Consider the following 19917-nt stretch of genomic DNA (forward strand, 5'->3'; position numbering starts at 1 on the left):
CAATGACGATGATTAGGATGGCAATGGAAAAATTTCAGGATAATCAGGATGATAATGACAATGACGACGATTAAATCTATGACTTGCCTGTAATGGTGATGGACGAAATAAAAAGATCAATACTTTTGTACCTTTTAAATTAATCGAGAGTTTACTTGTTGGAAAGGCAAAGAGGACCTTTAGTTCTGTTGTTAAAATTTAGGGAAATTACCTCTTCTTGATCAACATTGTTTCTTTCTCCTTTCAGCTCCTGAAGTGTCCTAGAAAGAAACAAAAATTAAAGTAATACAATGAGACTTTTATATTTTGTAAAGAAAAATAACACACCATAACTGTTCCCGTGCTGTTATCTCTCTCTAAGTTATCAGCAGCCATTATTTTTAAGTTTTGCTGTATCATTGCAGTGAACACTCACCCGTGGAAGTCGGTGTTTCTTTCTTCTAACAATTTTAAATCAGTCTGTTGACAGATGAAAGATACAGTTATATACAAGTGACCTGAAGGAATAATGTCTTGAGTTCATTTCCAACACTTGCACTGAAACACCTAAAATTCCCAACACTAAAATTGAACAGTTCCTAATTCCATCTTGCATCAACCAACATGTACAGTGTTTACCCTCAACCCCCCCCCCCCCCCCCCCCACCCTCCATGCTCTATGCCAACTTTGGCCCTGTTCTCATTCCTAATCTCCTGAGTTCTTTTATACTTCACTTTCCCTCAACCCTTGTCTCACTGTCTCTGTTCCATTTTGCTCTCAATCGTAATCTCCATTTCTTGTTTTAGCCCACTGTTCCCTCTTTTATCGCTGTTCCGGCATCTATTCCCCAGTTACATGGTTTTGTCTTTCTTATTATCACTTCTTTCCCCATAGATTAACGTCCCCCCATCCCCTGTTCCTTTCTCGATCCCTCTGTTTTTCCTCTTCCCTTGTTCCCACCCTTTTCTCTTAGTTGCCCCTGCTTTCCTTGTTTTCACCATTCTCTCTTCAGTTTGTTTTTTCGCTCATTTTCCATCTCCTAATTTCATTATTCCTCCATTTTACCCAGTTCACACCATTCTACCAGCCCCCATCGTTTTTTTATTTTTTGAGAGAAAAAAAAAAAAGATTCTTATCTGTCTAAATTACAAACCTGAGCGTTTTCTTTTGCGGCCTTAATTTTTTTCTTGGCTGCAGTCAACTGCTTATATTTCATGCTGCAACAAATTTAAAAGAAATAAGGATAATGAATGTAATCATCATAGTCATAATCATAATCTGCCCTTAGACTAAGCAAAAACTCCATAAGAAAATAATTACCTAATTATATTTACTTAGAGCGCTTGACTAGAGAAAGATCCGAGCCTTCGAAGAAGAGCCTTTGAAGATACTTACATTCGAGCATTGCCAGAGATTTTCATAAATCGGCCGATTTTCGTCCACTCCATGTTTTCGAATTCCTTTCTTATATTTGTCCAAATTGGCTCGATCAATCCGTAGATGTAAAATACTCTATACTAATAGGAAAGCTGGGATTTGTCTTTTGTGCCTCCAAAACACCTCATCACCTGCTCTTAGCATTTTGTAATGTAAACGGTTGGAAGAGGCAATAAGGCGAGTTTCAATTGGCACCTGCTACACTGTTCTAATTTAGAAACCTTTAGCTTAACCTTATGTGGCTCTGAACGACCCTATTGCCTCTTCTAGGAGATCTTAACACTACACCCGCTTAGCGAAGGAAAAGAGGCGGTTTGCAGTTGGCTCTATGTGGTCTGTCAGACGGATATATAAACATCGTGTTGTATTTTAATTAAAATAAATGATTAAAACAATAATCGCTTACTCCGTTTCTCTGGTCACCATTTTCAAGTACTCTTCTTTCGACGTAAGTTTCTCTTTTAACTTCTAAAAGAAAAAGGGAAAAAAGAAGAAAAATGAGCAAACGACTCAATGAACGAATGAATAACAAGGCTATCGGCGATTTCATGAATAACAAAGTAAGCATTCGCTTTGCAATATTATCAATATTTCAAATAAGTTCTTATTAAATCTGCACTTGCAACTCAGTAGTTCTCTCCTAAATTTTACAAAGAATCAGGAACATCTCTTGTCAGATTAAGTAAATAATAAGTTTTTATCATTCCAGTATCGTTAAAATCTCTTTTAGCAGATCGCTCTCAAGTCTTGTCATGAAATATCCGCCTCTCTTAGAGCGGTTCAGTCTTATATTTTCTTATGAAATTTATTTCTCCTTCAAACATTTCAAATAGAATATCAAAATGTACTTTTTTCATTTTGTGGCTGATGACAATTTAAAAATCGTCAAAACCAAGAAAATAAAGTAAGTGCATTTTTTTTTTCATTTTGAAGAATTTTTCTTCGAAATGATGAAGAACTTTTGTCCGCATCTCTCATTTTTCCTTTTAATATATCACAGTGCATTACTTTATTTCAATTTAAATTCTTGTTCGTCTCGAAGAAATTTTCATGGAAGTGGAAAAGAATTTTTGTCTGCACTTCTTATTTTCCTATTTAATTTATCGTAATGTACTTACCTCATTTTCACGCTCCTGGTAATTCAACTTTTTCTCCATCTCGAAGAAATTATTTCTTCGATCTAAAATAAAAGCAAATTTTATTGCTTCTAGAGTCACCTTATAGACTCTTCCAATTTTTTTTCCCGATGCTTATCAAACAAAAGCTATTTAAGCCAATTAATATCGGTCGGCCAGATATTACGTCTTTTCTGGAATTCCCCCAAAATGCCAATACTGGCATGCTTATCTCACTCCCCCCCCCCCCCCCTCCAACCTCTCCAAGTTTTGTGCACAATTTGTGTTACTATAAATCGATTTTTATTGATTTTGAAAACTAAAATGTTGACAACTTATCAAGATTAAGTAAAACGTCGTACTTATTTGCGCGACAAGCTGCCATCAGTTGTTATGAGAGACATTTGAAAAACATTCTTTTCAGAAACAAGGAAATAAGAACTCACAGACCAACTCAGTGTCGATGACAAACTGAATTGTCAACAGGAATTGGAAAAGTAAGCGAGTCTGTAAAAATGACAAGCATTAGAAAACTATTTTGTGGCTTTTTGTTGATTGATAATTTTTTTTTTTCACTTAAGTAAGATTTGGCGCTTTTAACTTTATTGAGTTCGAAAACTCCGAGTAGATCTTCTTATATCACCGACTTAAGAAAATTTACTCAAAGTTTTCGAAATAAGCAATGAAATGACTTTATATTTATTATTTAACTTAAAAGTTTGGGGTTTACCAGAAGCACCGCTAAAATTTTGTTGACAATGGTACACAATGTTCGCGCGCTAAACCACGCGTAGAACTTAGTTGCACGCGTGAGATTACCAAACAAAAATTTCACAACAATTTAAGAGAATAATGTAAAAAATATGTTAGTTTATAAGAACCTGTTGCAGTTAAATGAAACATTAAAGTTAAATCGATACAAGAAACCACTTTCACGGAAGAAATGATGTGTCAAGATAGATTTTCTTGTAAGGCTTGCATCTCCGCGCGTGCAAAGGTGAAAGATTTGAAAAGTGGCGAGAAAATGGCTGACGCGACAAGACGCGACTCGCATTGGGCCATTTTCATTGACCATGCAGTCAGATTGGAGAACATGATCGATTTTACCAAATATTTTCTCCAAATACAAACATCTGCGTACGAGGTTATTGTTTTTATTCACTGCGTTTGTTTCATTAACATTTTCTGAAAACTCCGAGTAAATCTCCGTTATGACGTCAATCTAAATGACATTTGGAATTCGATGCGTGCGACTCTTCTAAAGTTCTATGTATTCTTGGAATGACGTAATAAAAAGATTTCTTAACCTCTAGCGTAACCATAGCAGGCATAAAAAATAAACATTAGAAAACAAGTAAAAACTGTTTGCACCCTTCCATAAATGTGTATTACTCTATAAAATATGTCGCTTGTTCTTACACCCGTCTTTCTTTAAAAACATGTGAAAGTTATGTGATGTATTGAATTGGAGTCAAAAACAAATTTTGCAGTGGTGCAATTTTCCTGCGCTTATCACAAAATAACTCCTGAACACATTGCGTCCCTACTGTGTTTTAAAATTCTTACATAACGCCCTAGGATCATTGACTTCGGAAATGTTATGTTCGGCAACTGTAAGTTGGGTAACAGTGCAGCGAAAAGTGCAGGGCGGAGTTTTTATTCCGACAAGATCCGAATGAAATGTTGGAAGCGAGCGATCAAGGAGAATCCACAAATGAAATCGCAAAATGAAAAGCCTTTAACATACGACTACTTAAGGTTTGCTTACTAACCTGATGGACAACCAGAAGCCATTTTCTCAGCTTTTCGCTTGTCACTTTCTTTATATATTACGCTGTAAAGATTCCTGAGTCGCTTTTCCAACGTTTCCCGAAAACTCCGAGTAAATTGACCTTTATGACGTAGCGTAACTTTAAATGCGCGCGCCAAGTCTAGTTGCTTGTGCGCGATAGCGTTCTTTTTGGTCAGCAGCTTGTGATTGAAGAAACAACTGATTTAATATTCTTGTCATCATAAGCTCTACGGAAATTGCACTGCAACTGAGGAAAGTTTGTTTAAAACCTGCGATCAGGCGTTTGTTCTTTTTTTCGGGTGAGCGCGCAAGTGTGGAAGCGCGAGAGTCGGCGGTCAGGACCCTCGCGCTGCCAAACTTTCGCGCTCCCGCGAAAAATGAACTCATGATCGCAGGTTAAGTTTGTTTGAGAAAGTGTTCCGTGAAGAGGAGAGTACCCTTGTTGCCTTGGAGACAGCCTATTGACATATTTTTGGGTTGATCACCGTAAAAACGAAGAAACCTTTTCGCAGACATATTCGTGTCCGTGAGTATTAATATTCTCTCTCTTAATAATCAGTTGGGCAATGCAAACATTGTTAATTTTGACAGGGTCTGCTACATTTAATGCGACACTGGAGCAGCAGCTGATTCAGACACTGCTCATCTCATGTGCCGAACTTAATGCATAAATGACCTATTAACAAATATAGAGTGGCAGTCACTGGTTAAAATGATTTGTAAAAGATTATAAGCTGTCGGCAGCCTGTCTGTTACCTGATACGGGAATAAATGTTGTGTGAAAAATAAAAAAATAAAAATAAAATAAATACAGCAAAGTTAAGTACACAAAAATTAAGAACTAAAATACAATTGTTAAAAGGTTGTTGACATTTAATGCTATCGAAGTTTATTGTCAGAATTACTAGTTGTTTAAAAGAGTGCTATAGTATCTTGAAAGCGGGCATGAGTTGTTATCAGCTGGGATTGTTTTACTATAGCTATAACCAAGATTGAAGCGTCCAACATTCTTGTATTGATTCTAGCAGACAGGCTACTGAAAGCTAATAATTAAAAATAGTGGAGGAAAACATTGACAACTTTAATGGCATTTAACCGCTGATGCTCCAGGAAGATCTTCAATAGCCCACTTTGAAAAAGAGTGACGGCCTGGGTCGAGAGTAGCTGCCCAAGCGATTGTGGGATTGTTTGGGGGGACGATAACAATAGCCATCGTCCCCCCAAACAATCCCACAATCACTTGGGCAGTTACTCTCGACCCAGGCCATCACTCTTTTTCAAAGTGGGCTATGACATGTACTTTTGTTCACCCTCATTAGCATACATACAAAACTACTAACTAACGTTACAAATAAATGTGATCCTGTAAATTGAAAGTGCTTGACAAACGTAGAACCGGCAAAAAATTGAGAAATGAACCTTAAGTGTCCAGATTTTACAAAGGATGTAATTGGCTGGTGGTAGCTCTTGGCCCACCCATTCATACATTCTAAATGTAAATGTCACAGTTTTTCAAAGTAAATTTCTTGTAGAATATTTTTCACAGATATTCACCCTGATTACTGGATGTGACAAGTTTTTTTTAGTTTATTATGTCCCATTTGTTCATAGCAGACTTTTTTATATATGCTAATGAGAGAAAATGTAAACAATGAGGTCAGCAAAGATTCTCCTATTTTAAGGTTTGTTAAACTGCAGTTAAGGCTGGTGGACCAGATGATTACATGCCTGCCTTGGAACTGGGGAACTGACAGCAAATGATCCACAGAAAGTAAATAAATCATTATGGTGTTTATATCATTTCATTTAAGACTAATTTTAAACATATTTAATATTTTATTAAAGTGCTACTGCGACGAAAATTGAAAATTTTTTGAACGAGATTTTTGGGCTTTAAGGAATTCTTTAGACCTTTTAAAACTTAAAATTGCAGGAAAAAATATAATTCAGACCAACCTGATAAAAGTATACCCTTAAAAAGGCTGCCCGAAAGTACGTAAAATGCTTCCGCCATTACTCAAACAACAACTACTTGTGCCGACAAATTTTGCGCAGCAGCTTCCCTCTCGTGACGTCATCTTATGATCTTGGCGGCATCGAAAAGCGAGATAGAGCAGTCAAAAGGCTCAAGTTCTTTACCTACTTCTACTGAATGTGGGTCTGATTTCAGTTCTAACGTGAGTGGTAGTTTTGAAGACAATGGGGACGATTCTCAGTGAAGTGAAGGGATTAAAGATGACGTCACATTCTGCATGGCCCAACTCTCCATGTGGTTCGTGGACATTTTCGAATTGAGTAATGGCGGCAAACCAAATGTGGAAATTACCCTTAAAATAATCGAACTTTCCGTTGGAAATACAACTTAAAATTTGGCATAGGTAGTACTTTCCTTCTACACTTTCCAATGCTGAAGACAAAGGGAAGGGTAAAATTTTGATCGCAGTAGCACTTTAAATGTGCTGCTTCTAACAATATTACGTTTTCTTTTTTTGAAGTATGCCCATGTCATTTACCCCCCTCCCCCTTAAAAAAATACATGCTACATGCATGTATGTGTCATCCATCATTCATTCACTAAGCTTAAAACATAACATCACATTTCTTTTTCATATACTGTACTATTCATCAACATTCAGATCCAAGCAGTTATATGCAGGATGATTATTGATTATAGTTTATTGGCCTAGCTTCCACGATTCTGCTGTAGTTTACAGGGATAGATCATCTAAACTAGTAATTCAATCAATAACATGCCTTTATCACTAAATGAGAAAAAAACATTTATCATTTATTCACTTGGCTTAAAACAAAGCTTTAACCCATTTTCATCCCTGAGAGAGGTATAGCCAGGAAATAAAAGGCCTTATTGAGCCTTGCTCACCCTTTCCCTGAGCCACACGAGGCTAAAGACACCAACATAAAGCATAAAACATGACTGTGAAGCACTTCACAAGCTTACTTCTTGTGCTTTGCTGCTCAGAAAAATAGGGATTATGAGGCATGATTTTTTTACATATTTTCTTATAATTTTTTTATAAGGCATTACAGTCAAAATACCCCCCCCCCCCCCTCCTCTTTGGGCTCGCCAGTCATTTTACATTTGAGCACTACAACTGGTTCTAAACACAAAATTTCCTCTTCAATTTTTTGTGTTTTACTTATAAGCTTGCCCATCATTTATTTATGGGAGCACCCCAACCCAGGGTCCAAAATCTGCATGCTTATGTGGTATGAAAATTTCTAGATGGCAGAGTTTCCCTTCATAAGACCATGCAGTTGGTAATTAGTACAACACATGAGAGGTACAGGTGTAGTTTCTTATGTGATTAATAGTTCAATTATTACAATACAACAACTGTGCCTTATAAAAGTTTATGCACTGTTATTATATATATATTTTAATTTTTCAGGTAATTGATGCTCTGATTGCGGTTGTATGAAGATGCTCCAAAACAGGAAACCCAGAGATTCATTTAGCAGGTGGAAATTTTTTAAAGCTTCTTCACAAGCTCATATTCAATCTACCATTAGCACAGTTGCTGGGAAATACATAGACACACCAACATTCAAGACGCTCCTCAAGTGTGGTGAATGGCTAATTTTTAAATCACCCAGGGCTTTGTTGACAAGGAAATGAAGGAACTTAAAGAGATGGAAGACAAGAGAATTAATTCATCGAATGCTTTTCAAGGTGTGTATACAAGGGAGCAGCATGTACATGTAGGTAAAAGGAAAAGTAGCCCTTTATCAGTCCCCTCCCCTCCCCCCATGTTTCCTTTTCTTGATACGCGGACCTGATAAAGTTTTGTGTCTTCTGGATCAGTTGTTGCGTACCACCCCCACAGAAAGTCATTGAAAACTCAGAGGAGTGGGGGAGGGTTCGTCAAAAGGCATTTGAGGTTTAAAAAGGAAAAAATGAGGCCATTAACTGGATTGACATCAGGTTGCTCATGGTTAATTCTGATTGGCTCGTGTCCACAACATTGCATTTTTGGTAATGAAAAATGTTTTATTGACTCTTTTTCTCTCCTGCACAGTTACCCAAGCAAGCACCCATTTACACAACTTGGTGAGAGAGAGAAAATGACATAACTTGACATAATTCAGTTTCAATTCAATTCAGTTCAATCTTCATTTACATAGGGTTAAAAAAATTCATCAATGTGATACAACATAAAACTACAAGACAATCTACCTAATCAAAATGTAAAAATATATAAAAATCCTAATCCTAAACAATAATACTAAAACCTAAAGAAAACTTGACCTGTTTTCCATGAATGCCATGTCTCAACTTACCTAAAATGGAGATTAAGTAGTTGCTTAAGTGAATCAGCCTGCCTAAGATTACAGGGTAAGCTGTTCCAGAGAGATAGACCGCATAGCTACAATGCAGTGATGAGCCCTGAACCACTGCAGCCCTCTGATGCTCTGATTGAAGCTCCAACATACTGGCCACTGTAAGCACCTAACAGCATCTTCATGTAGCACACACCATAATAGCTTAGTTGCACACAGTTGGATCATTGAATTTCAAACCCTGTGAAATAACCCAGAAGTTGTCGCCTTCCCTTCTTGGGGCTCTCAGGAACTCAAAAAGGTTTAGTGAAACAAAACAAACAAAAAACTAAATCGGTGAACGACCACTTACGATAGAGTATACAGTGAAGAGACCAAAAGCAACACAGTCAATAGTTCTTTATTCAATGAAACCTTCTATAAACTCTTCCTATTGATTGTCTAATAACACACTGAACAAATATTTTGAGCCAGTAGTTTACAATAGTACTGTTCATAAGTTCAGCAACTTGAAGGTTCAAAGTTTACTTGTACCAAGAAAAGACAGTCACTGTACAGTTGATTTAATTCAACAAAAGGAACATCCTTTACAACACTTGTTAAAAACTTACATCACAAAGTATCAGTAAAAAAAAAGTAACTTAAGTATCTGGTTGAACCAAATCTCGATTGTTTTTAACCGGTTTTGTTTTTTGGTTATTGCTTTTTATCTCTGTGCCAATGCATTACATTGCATGAAGTTCAATGGGTTGGACGCCCCTTGTCGCTACAGTCCTCTTACAAAGCTCCTTAACCGCCCTCCTAAACGCTTGCATTCTTATGGCATATATCAATGGATTGACGATAGAATTGGCATAAAATAACAACATTAACGTTTCGTGTATTTTATTGAATGCCGTAAGAGACATTTGACTGAATATGTATTGTTTAATTGCCATCCAAATAGAAAAAGGCAGAATAGTCAGGATAGAGACGACGGTAACTATACTTAAGGTTACTGACAATTTTCTTTGTGAGGCAACTGCACTAAAATGCTGCGGAGGAGGGTTACTTTTGACTTTTATGGCAATAATAACATTGGAAACAGTTTTGATAAGAAGGGTAAGGAATGTGTAACATGCAATTGCATACTGAAACTCTTCAAGAACAGCCATCACGGATGACAGAAGCAAATTTATCATCCATCTGCCAATAATAACTTTGAAGTAAAACCCTTTGTCATTTAAACAGTGCCTAAAGGGGAAAAGTGTGGTGTGTAACCTCTCCAAAGAAATTAACAAAAGATTGGCTTGAGAGGCTGCGGGGAATATGTGGATCGAGGTTAAAATGATGAATTTTTGCCAACTGAAACCATGTCCGTCATCGAAATATGTGGCACTAAACATTTGCACTGGTCCCGTCACTGCTCCCACCAGTAAATCAGCCACAGTCAGGTTTATTATCAGATACGTAGTGCGCTTGCGTAAGTGGCGATTTCTTGCAAAGGCGACGACTGTGAAGACGTTGATTATAGCTATCGCAATAAATTCAATGAGTAAAACTTTTTTCCACGCATTTGACAGCTTTTCTAAAGAAGGATCTTCAGTAGCGTTACTAACCATACTTCGATAAAACTTAAACGTTCCTTCTTCTCGTGTTATTTCCTTGTAAGCTGCGGACAAGAACAAAGGAAAGAAAAAGATGTTCAGCCGTTTCTTATAGTAGAACTCCTAGAGAAATATTTCATTTCTAGACTAGACCTTTCTTTTAAATTTATTTTAATAATTCATTCTTTTGTTTTTCCCGTGTTCGGTGTGGTTGTCTCGCAGTTGTTTTGAGAGACATGAGCTATGCCAGTGTCCATATATGGTCATAGCAATGCCATAAACACGCAAGTTAAAAACCATGAATGCTTGCCAAATGAGCCGAACATAAAATTTCAACCTGAAAAATGAAAGGCAAAGTTTCCGAAAGGTTTTTCCTTTGGTATTTTGCCAATGATCGTCTGTCTGTAGGAAAAAAAATTGACTTAACTTATTAAAACTGACTACCTTAGTGAACGGTAGCTCCTCCAAAATATCAACAATAAATTTACTTCCTGCGTCTAATTTCCTAAATTTTCCTAAAAGTGTTTGATCGCATGGTTATGAATCGGAAATCGTCGCTCTATTTTATATTTCGCCTGAACTCCATTTACAGAAATCTTGATAGCGACTTAAAAATTCCAATAGATTTCAATAAAATAATGATATTATGCCTTGCTTTCATAAAGATGTCAGTCCTTCAGCCGAACAGTCCGACAAATATTCTCTAGGAAAAGACGGTTGCTTTAAAGTCTCAAACTCTACCCAAAACGTGTCAATTTTGCTGTGGCGAAGTGTTTAATTTCTTGTTTCGTCTACGATGTTTGCGACGCATTTTGCCCTATTGGTCGATCAACGCCAAACTATGTCCAAGGTTGCTTTAGTTAAAGCTTGCTCTTGTCATCGTAAAGATCCACGAACACAGTGAATTCTTGTTTTGATAAAATTATAATTGTCTACATGAAGTTCTTAGGTGTATGTAGATTAATTTCGATCAAACATGACAACGTATTAAAACGATGTTATTTTTGCGCTAAAACATCAGCTGTACCCATATGGCATAAGATGAAAGCAAGAATCTGATTGGTTTTCTAATTTCTTTAGTTGTTTTTATCCTTGTTCAATTTGTAAGTTTTGATCGAGTTCGTGCAAATCATCGCTCACTCGATATTTGGCGTGGGAAATTGGTTCTTTTCCCTGAAGTAGACAAGGATGTCAATTAACAGTAAACAGATAGAAGTACGAATAACTAAACAGGAAGTGTGCCAGATATACAGACTTCTTTGTAACGAAATTTTTCTGAGCTTTATTTTTGTTCAAAAGATAGATTGCTTGAATTAACTGGAAAACTATCAATTGAGGCACACCCAACTTTCCCAAAATGTATCTTAAGTATAAACAAGGAACTACTAAAAATGGCAGGTGCATAACTAAGGTTCTTTAAAAATTGAGCTGCAATTAAACCATACGGCTTCCTTTTGTCAACTCTTTTGTCATTTAGCCATCTGCATTTATAAAGAGGAGCATCGCCTCATAACTTGTGTGAGCCTCGTAGTTATCTTACCTGCGGTAGAAGAACTGAAATTTGTTATATTTCATTATTTGAGTAAAATCGTCACTTTTTATTCGACAGCACTTATTCCTCGCGAAGCGAGGTTAATAAATTTGTCGGGCCGAGCCGGCCCGAGCGGAGCTAAGCCGCGCGAATTCGAGCGAAAAATATATTTATATATATATATATGTGTATATGTTTATATCTTTGAAGGTGTCCGCACAATGACGTCAGACTGTCTGGCGTCGTCTGGAGCAAAATTTGCATACATCGAAAAAAATATGCGTGCATGATCAAATTTCAACTGCAATGTTTATCAATATTCACTGGATACAGAACTATCTCTCCAGAATCTTTTCCCTTTCTTTTAGAAATCTTTTTTGTGAAAGATTGCATTAAAGAAATTACACCGACGTTTTGTGGCCGCGGTAAATAATTTTCCGTGGGAAATAAATTCATCGAACACGGCAGCTCTGCACGCCCGTTGTACATTACGTCGCGTCACAAATAGATTTTCAACCGCAAAACTACGAAAACACCATGCTCATCAAAAGAAAAATCTTATGCGCCTTTTAATCTCCTCGTTTGATGCTACAATACGAGTAAAGAGGGCTTTCCACCCAGCCCCAGCTTCGCGAGGTTTTGCGAGTCACGTATTTCTAGTACCGTTAATGATCCAGCTCTTCACGTCACCGGCTCTAGCTCAGTGGTTAGCGACCGACCATTATACGGAACGTCATGGCGTTCAGAAGGAAGATAGTTCTTTCAAAATCGTGACGTGTGGAATACTACATCTTTATATATAACCCCGCTCAACACTGACGTTGCCTTCAGTAGATTGTCTTTCTTACTAACAGTGATCTTCGTGGACTGAAACTTTACTGGAATGTCAACAGAGAAGCACAAAATAACAATGTTATGCCAGGTTTGTTTCAATGTTTTAGCCTTGCAACAACCACACAGTATATAAACGGCGCTCAAAACAAACTTAATTGGAGTTTATGAAACCATCTGCATTTGAAACCTACCCCTAAAACGCCTGATATATTTCTGAGAGAAACCATTTTACCACTTGATTGGATTGTAATAAAGTATTGCTAATAACCTTTTTTTGATAACGTGAATAATGCCAACTTGGCTCCAAAACTGCCTTTAACTGGCGAGACTGAATCTTGCTACAAATATGCGACTCATTTGCATCAAATTAGCTCTTTTTTCGATCAATTTTAGTAGACATGCAAATTTTCATTGCGACTGGGTATGTTTTTTTTTTAACCCAGTCGAATCTCTTACATGCAGCGTGCGTGCAGACTTCCCACATTTCCTTTCCTTGAAGCGGAAACGAAACGTCTAACGCAACGCCGTTGTTAATAGTGTTTTAGTGTTCTTCTATTTCTTTAGGATGAGGGATTAGGCTCCAATTGGTTGCTTTGCACCTGGGCATTGTTAGTGAACGACCGAACGGACGGACAAATGTCCATTTAATTTACCAAGAAATCACGCAAAAAGCACGTCTAAAATGCAATAAAATTATAAGGTAAAATCCAACAAGAGGATAAATAGTACATTATAAGTTATACTTCAACTTGTAAGAAGAAAGACTAAATTTAGTATTCGTTCTAACGTAAAGGTAAAGCCTTTCTTGGCAATTATCGAAAAAAATTGGCTTAGGTTTTTTAGAATAAACCCCGTTGAACAAATTAAATCTTGATATCTTAATATATTGTTGTAGTGTTATTATGGACTTTTTAGGCATGTTTTTTTTTTCTTCAGAGGAATTTTTAGTCAACACTTTGCCACGACTGAACGGCGTCTAAATTTAGATCTCACGCCCACAAAGGTGTGAAACGAAGGATGGTCTTGCCCGTTTGTAGCTGAAGGTTTTTTTAGTTTATTATGTTCCATTTGTCCATAGCGTGCTGTTTTTACATGCTAATGAAATAAAATGTAAACAACGAGGTCTTCAAAGATTCTTCTATTTTGAGGTTTGTTAAACTGCAAGAGCCTGGCTTGTTGACCAGATTATCACATGCCTGCCTCGGAAGGGGAACTGGGCAAACGGGCCACAGAAAGTAAATAAATTATTATCATAAGTTTTATGTTTATTTCATTTAAGTATTAAAAAATAAATAACTTATTAATTGTTCTGCTTCAAAGTATAATGTGATGTTATGTTTTCTTTTTTTCTGAGTATGCTTTGTCACTGACTAAAAAGATACATGTTCTGTGCCACCTGTCATTTATTCGACTGCATGACGCTCAAAACATAACGTTACATTTCGTTCACAAAATACTACTCAATACATCAACATTCAAATTCTGGCAGTATACGTGATATTTGATTGTCACATGCAGCTAGTTTAATGGGCTTAACTCCCATGAGTCTCCTGTAGCTTAGTGATAGTAGAACATCCAAAGTAGTAATCAGGAGGTCATGGGTTCGAAAGCTGCGGGGTGAACTTAGATTTCCCTTTTAGGAGTATGTTTGTGTCACTGAAACAAAATTAAAAACAGAACAAAAACAGTTATCATTTATTTAGTAGGCTAAACACAAGTTGCAGGCCTATTTTCAACCCTATGGTGTATGACTAGCCTGGAAAAAAAGGCCTTATTGAGCCTTGCTCGCCCTTTTCCCTGAGCCACATAAGACACAAGACACCAGTGTGAAGCATGAAACATGACTGTGGAGCACACAATGTAAATGTGCTTATGTCTTGTGCTTTGTATGGCTAGAAAAGGACTTGTGTGGTACAATGCCTCATATTTGCAGCCTGAGAGCACTTACATACTTCAGCCACAAAGTGGTTACATTTCTTATAATATTTTTGCTATAAGGTATTACAATCAAAATACCTCTAACAAGTTTGCAAATCATTCTACATTGAGCACTCCTACTGGTTCTAAACACAAATTTTAATAATATTAATAGCGCATATCACATTATGACAGCTGAGCATTGCAAAAGTTAAAGCACTGATTTATTAATTTTTTTTTTTAATTTTTCAGATATTGGGACTGAAGCATTTGATGCTTGACTGGGTTGTATGAAGATGCTCCAAAACAGGAAGACCAGAGATTCTCTTTACAGGTGAAAAACATTTTTAAGCCTTCCCACAAGCTTACATTCAATCTACCAAGCACAATTGCTGGGAAATATATAGACACACCAACTTTCAAGAAGTTCCTCAAGTGTGGTGATGCTGCTTTTGAAATCAGCCAGGGCTTTGTTGACAAGAAGATGAGGGAACTAACTTAAAGTGATGGAAGAAAAGAGAATAAATTTGTCTGATACAGCTCAAGGTTTGCAAATGAAGTTGTCTTGCAGTTGTGCCCAGGTGGCTTGTTGAATTTTAAGCCCTGTGAAATTACCCAAATACCCGTTCTAGATTGAAATAATATTATTCTGGCTGCTTAGTAAGACATTTTTTTTTTTTTCAGAATACTTTGTTTATTAGACATAGTTATTCCAAAATTGTCTGAACATCTTCCCTCTTGGATTTATCTACTTAATTTAATATTGCCGGTTCCAATAATGAAGAAAGGCTAATTGTTTAGCTGGGGATATAGATATAATGGAGATTCAGAACTCCGCCATTTCGTCAAGTGAAGCCGCGGCTGATTTCTTCAGAGAAAAAACTAACTGTAGACGAAAACCGTTACAATTCAAAACTCCACCAAACACTGGATTAAATAAAAGATTACAAGGAAAAACGTCTAGAATCTACTGAGTAAACAAGATATGTCGAAAAAGAAGATTTGCACCATTAATACTGCATCAATATCCAAACCTATATCTATTGCGGCTTGTTAACACTTCTGGGTTCAAGCATTTGATTCCTATCAAGAAAGTTCGCTTTTCAAAATTACGTGGTACGTCACGATATGTAAGTACGTGTTTTAATACAATGAGTTCTATGCTGGTAGATGAATTTTTTTTTCAACGATCATTCAATTTTGACGGTTTTCTTCTTCAGTTAGTCAATTTATTCCCTGAAGAAGTCAGGTCGTGATCTAGGAATTGTACAGGTATACATTATTTATTGTGTTCGACGTAGAAAGAACGCACTCCTAATACAGATTAATGTCCTTACTACAAAGGCGTGAAAGAAGAATTGTCTCGCACTCTATTAGCCATACGATTTTTCTTACTAGTAAAAAAAAAAAACAGTATGACCAATCAGAAGCCGCATCCGATACTTTTCACTCGTGTCGCGTTTTCTTCTCGTTAAGGTTAGTGACCAAGTATTTTCGTTCTTAGGATTGGATCAATGGCGGGAAAGAACAAAAAAAAACTCTTTCCAGAGAGAAATTTTAGATGGCCTGAAAATAAAGTCAAAGTGCTTGGTCTTTGGATCTTTACTAATCACAATATCATGCTAAACCTAAACTTTCGAGAAAAAGTGGACAAAATCAAGAACGTACGAAGCTGCTGGAAATATCGACGATTAACTCTACTTGGTAAAATCCTAGTTATCAAAAGCTTAGCCGCATCACAGCTTACGTATATCCTAGCTCCACTCGTAACAAACCACAGAATCATAAGTGAGATAAATGACCTTTTCTACAGTTTTCTCTGGAATAATAAAGGAGACAAGATCAAACGAAGCGTGATGATTAACGACTACGACAAAGGAGGTTTAAAAATGGTCGACATAACGCTGTTTAACAAGTCGCTTAAGACTAACTAGATTAAAAAATATCTTGATGGTTGTAATCATGGAAAATGGAAAGGGCTTTTTGAACTTGAACTTCGAAAATATGGCGGAAAGTTAGTGTTCATTGGTAATCTAAATAAAAGTGATACTCGAAAGACAATAACGGTGCAAGACCCATTCATACAGGAACTTCTGGAAATTTGGTCAGAAGTCAATTTCTGTAAACATATAAAAACGAAGCAACAATTCCTTGAGCAACCTATATGGCACAATTCGCTAATTAGGATTGAAGACAAACCGGCTTTCAATAAACAACTCTCTCTTCATGGAATTACCAAGATAGCTCATCTAATGAAGGACTCGCACAACTTTCTCTCTATCGATGAGTTTATTAACACTCACAAAATACAAGTAAAGCCATTGAAGTACTTTGGCGTTGTATCAGCCCTTCGTTACCATTACAATGCTCATTTTCCTAAGGAAACTGGTGACACAATAACACCCGACTCTTTCCTCCATACATTTCTTAAAAGTGACAAGGGTAACAGGTTAGTGTATAAGAAACTTCTTTCCACCAAAAGCACCTCACCAGTGAAAAGCCAACTGAAATGGAACAACAGTTTTCCCTCTGACGAAAGTTGGACTCCTGATTGGAAAACCGCTTATGGGCTAGCAGCTAAATGTACCAAAAGCACAAACTCGTAAACTTCCAGTACAGGTTTCTTCACCGTATCCTACCCACAAGCGTTTATCTAACCAAAACTGGTATTAAAGAAGACCAGAATTGCTGTTTCTGTAGCGGCTCCTCAGAAAACCTAGCCCACCTATTTTGGCTCTGTCCAAAGGTCTCTCCTTTTTGGGATAATTTTGGTTGAAAGGCTAGAGCGGTTAAAGTTAATACCAAGAAACTATTCAAAAGATGTGGCCAATTTTTTAGGTCTGAGGTCTGACAACTCCGTTTCCGCCCTTCAACTGAATTTGTGCTTTCTTTTAGCAAGGTACTTCATATGGTGTTGCAGGGTAAACAATAAGATCCCACTTTTAAAAAGCTTCTTTCTGGTCCTCAAATCACAATTTCACATTGAGTCTTATAAATCAAGAGCAAATCAAAAGAAATGGGAGCCTCTCTTCCCTTTCCTCAATATTAATTAGAAATAATAATAATAAAAAAAATTTAGGGTCACACCTTTCTAAGCTTAGTCCCCATTCCCTAGTACATTGAGGTAGCTACCAAACTGTCCTTATTATCATCTGACTTGAATGTTATTATCCACCGCTGCCACCAAACTATGTAAAGAAAACGGCTGTAGAAAACTGTTTAGCTACTGATAAATTTTTTTGACTTTACTTTATTTTATTTGTCCTGTAAACGCCTCTTTTTTCTGTAAGACTTTTGTTGTATGCGTCAATTTTGTTGGTTTTTGAAAAAAAAAAGTATTTTCGTTCTTACGCCGTCAAAATAGCATTCCGGTTTACGGTTGTCGATTCAATTAAAGAATTTTTAGAAGGAAAACAACAACAACAACAACAACAACAAGGAGGACGCAACAGAACGTAGCTTTCTTTTAGAAATTCCTTACCAATAAAGAGAACTATCCATTCATACGCGTGACACCTTAGTCAGATATCAACGGATACAGATGAAGAGCCACTTTTTGGAAATGCTATTAATAAAGTCTTATTATTATTATTATTATCATCATCATCATCATCATCATCATCGTCATCATCATCATCATCATCATCATCATCATCATCATCATCATCATTATCAATATTATTATTATTATTATTATTATTATTATTATTATTATTATTATTATTATTGTTATTATTATCATTATTGTATTATCCCACCAAAGGACATAATACATCTATCAGGACACGCAAACACAGAAACCTTCACAGGTAATTTTGTTTCCAAAATACAGCAGAATGAAATATCACCAACTATAAGCGAATTCATTGGCGTGACACCTTTCATCTGTTTATTTCAAGAAACTGAAGTTGAGTATTCTGTCATTTTCGACCTTTTCATTTGGCATTTCTAAAACAATTTACTTAATTACCTGTAATACTTTTAAATTATTCTTAACTGTTGTAGAAGGCGCTCACCAAACATGAAGTTATATTCATATAACCCCAGCTGTACACTCAGCTTTTCTTTATTAGTTATACATTTTCTAAATTTTTCCGTTTACAGCCATCAGGGTTAGGCAGCTTTGTTTTGTCCGGTTGGCCCTTATAGAATAGAATTGTACAAAGTTCTCAGAACTGATAATGAAATTTCTTTGTCATTTGACATCATTGCCCATTTCTTTTTTGTTTTTAATTGAAATCACCTTAAAAGACGTCTACTCTCAGTTTCATTTGCAGTTTTAATACTCTTGAAGTTACGACGAAGGGGGAGGGGGTGAAAAGTACTGAGGAACTCAACAAAAGTAAAGCAAAACCAAAACAAACAAAACAAAACCAAAAAACTGAAATCTTCCTTCGATTTCTGAATTACACATGGAAGCTACAGTGGAAAGACCACAGGCAATACAGTCAATAGTTCTTTATTCAATAAAACATTCGCTGTTCCTTTTGATTGTCAAATAAACTCCTTAAACGATTTTTTTGAGGATCTTACCGTTCATGAGATTCAGCAACTTTGACGTTTAACTCTTCCCCCGCCTCCCAGCAACAAAACTAAAATGAAATAAAGTCAGTGCACAGTTGATTTCAACGAGATACGAAAAGAACAACACTCTTTACAATACTTGTTAAAAACTTGCCTTACAAAGTAAGAAAATTTAACCTTAATACTACGTTGAACCAGTTGTCGATTTTTTTCTCTTGCATTGTTGGTTTGAGTTTTGTGCTCATGCACTACATTGCATGCAGTTCAATGTCTTGGACAGCCCTTGTCGCTTAAGTCCTCTTACAACTGAGCTCCTTAACCGCTTTCCTAAACTCTTGCATTCGTATGGCATATATCAACGGATTGACTATGGAATTAGCGTAATATAACAAAGATACCGTTGCGTTGAGTTGAAGGAACGCTGCACGAGACATGTGGTTCAAAATGTATTGTGCAAGTGTCATCCAGATAGATAAGGGCAGAATTGTTAGGATAGAGACCACGGTAACTATGCTTAAGGTTACTGTCAATTTCCGTTCTGACGCAACTGCACTGAAATGCTGCGGAAGAGGGTTACTTCTGACTTTTATGATAATAGCATAAGAAACAGTTATGATAAGAAGGGTAAGAAAAGTGTAACATGCATAAGAATACAAAATTAAAACTAAATCGAGCTCTTCAAGGACAGACATCATAAATGCCAGAAACAAAGTTATCATCCAGCTGCCAATAATAACTTTGAAGTAAAACCATTTCTCAATTAAACAGTGCCTAAAGGGGAAGAGTGTTGCGTGTAACCGCTCTAAAGAAATTAACGGAAGATTGACTAGAGAGGCCAGGGAAAATGTGAGGCTCGAGGTTGAAATGATGAATTATTTCCAGTTGAAACCATGTCCACGATT

General features: G+C 36.6%; 1 protein-coding gene across 1 annotated transcript in view; it reads left to right on the top strand.

The window, feature by feature from the left end:
- The window catches only part of LOC146466354 (uncharacterized), a 233511-nt gene that overhangs the window by 121270 nt on the left and 92324 nt on the right, over window positions 1–19917 (top strand). The window lies entirely within an intron of this gene.

Source organism: Pavona decussata, unplaced genomic scaffold (genome assembly GCF_977016875.1).
Source record: "Pavona decussata unplaced genomic scaffold, jaPavDecu1.1 SCAFFOLD_145, whole genome shotgun sequence".
Classification (NCBI taxonomy): domain Eukaryota; kingdom Metazoa; phylum Cnidaria; class Anthozoa; order Scleractinia; family Agariciidae; genus Pavona; species Pavona decussata.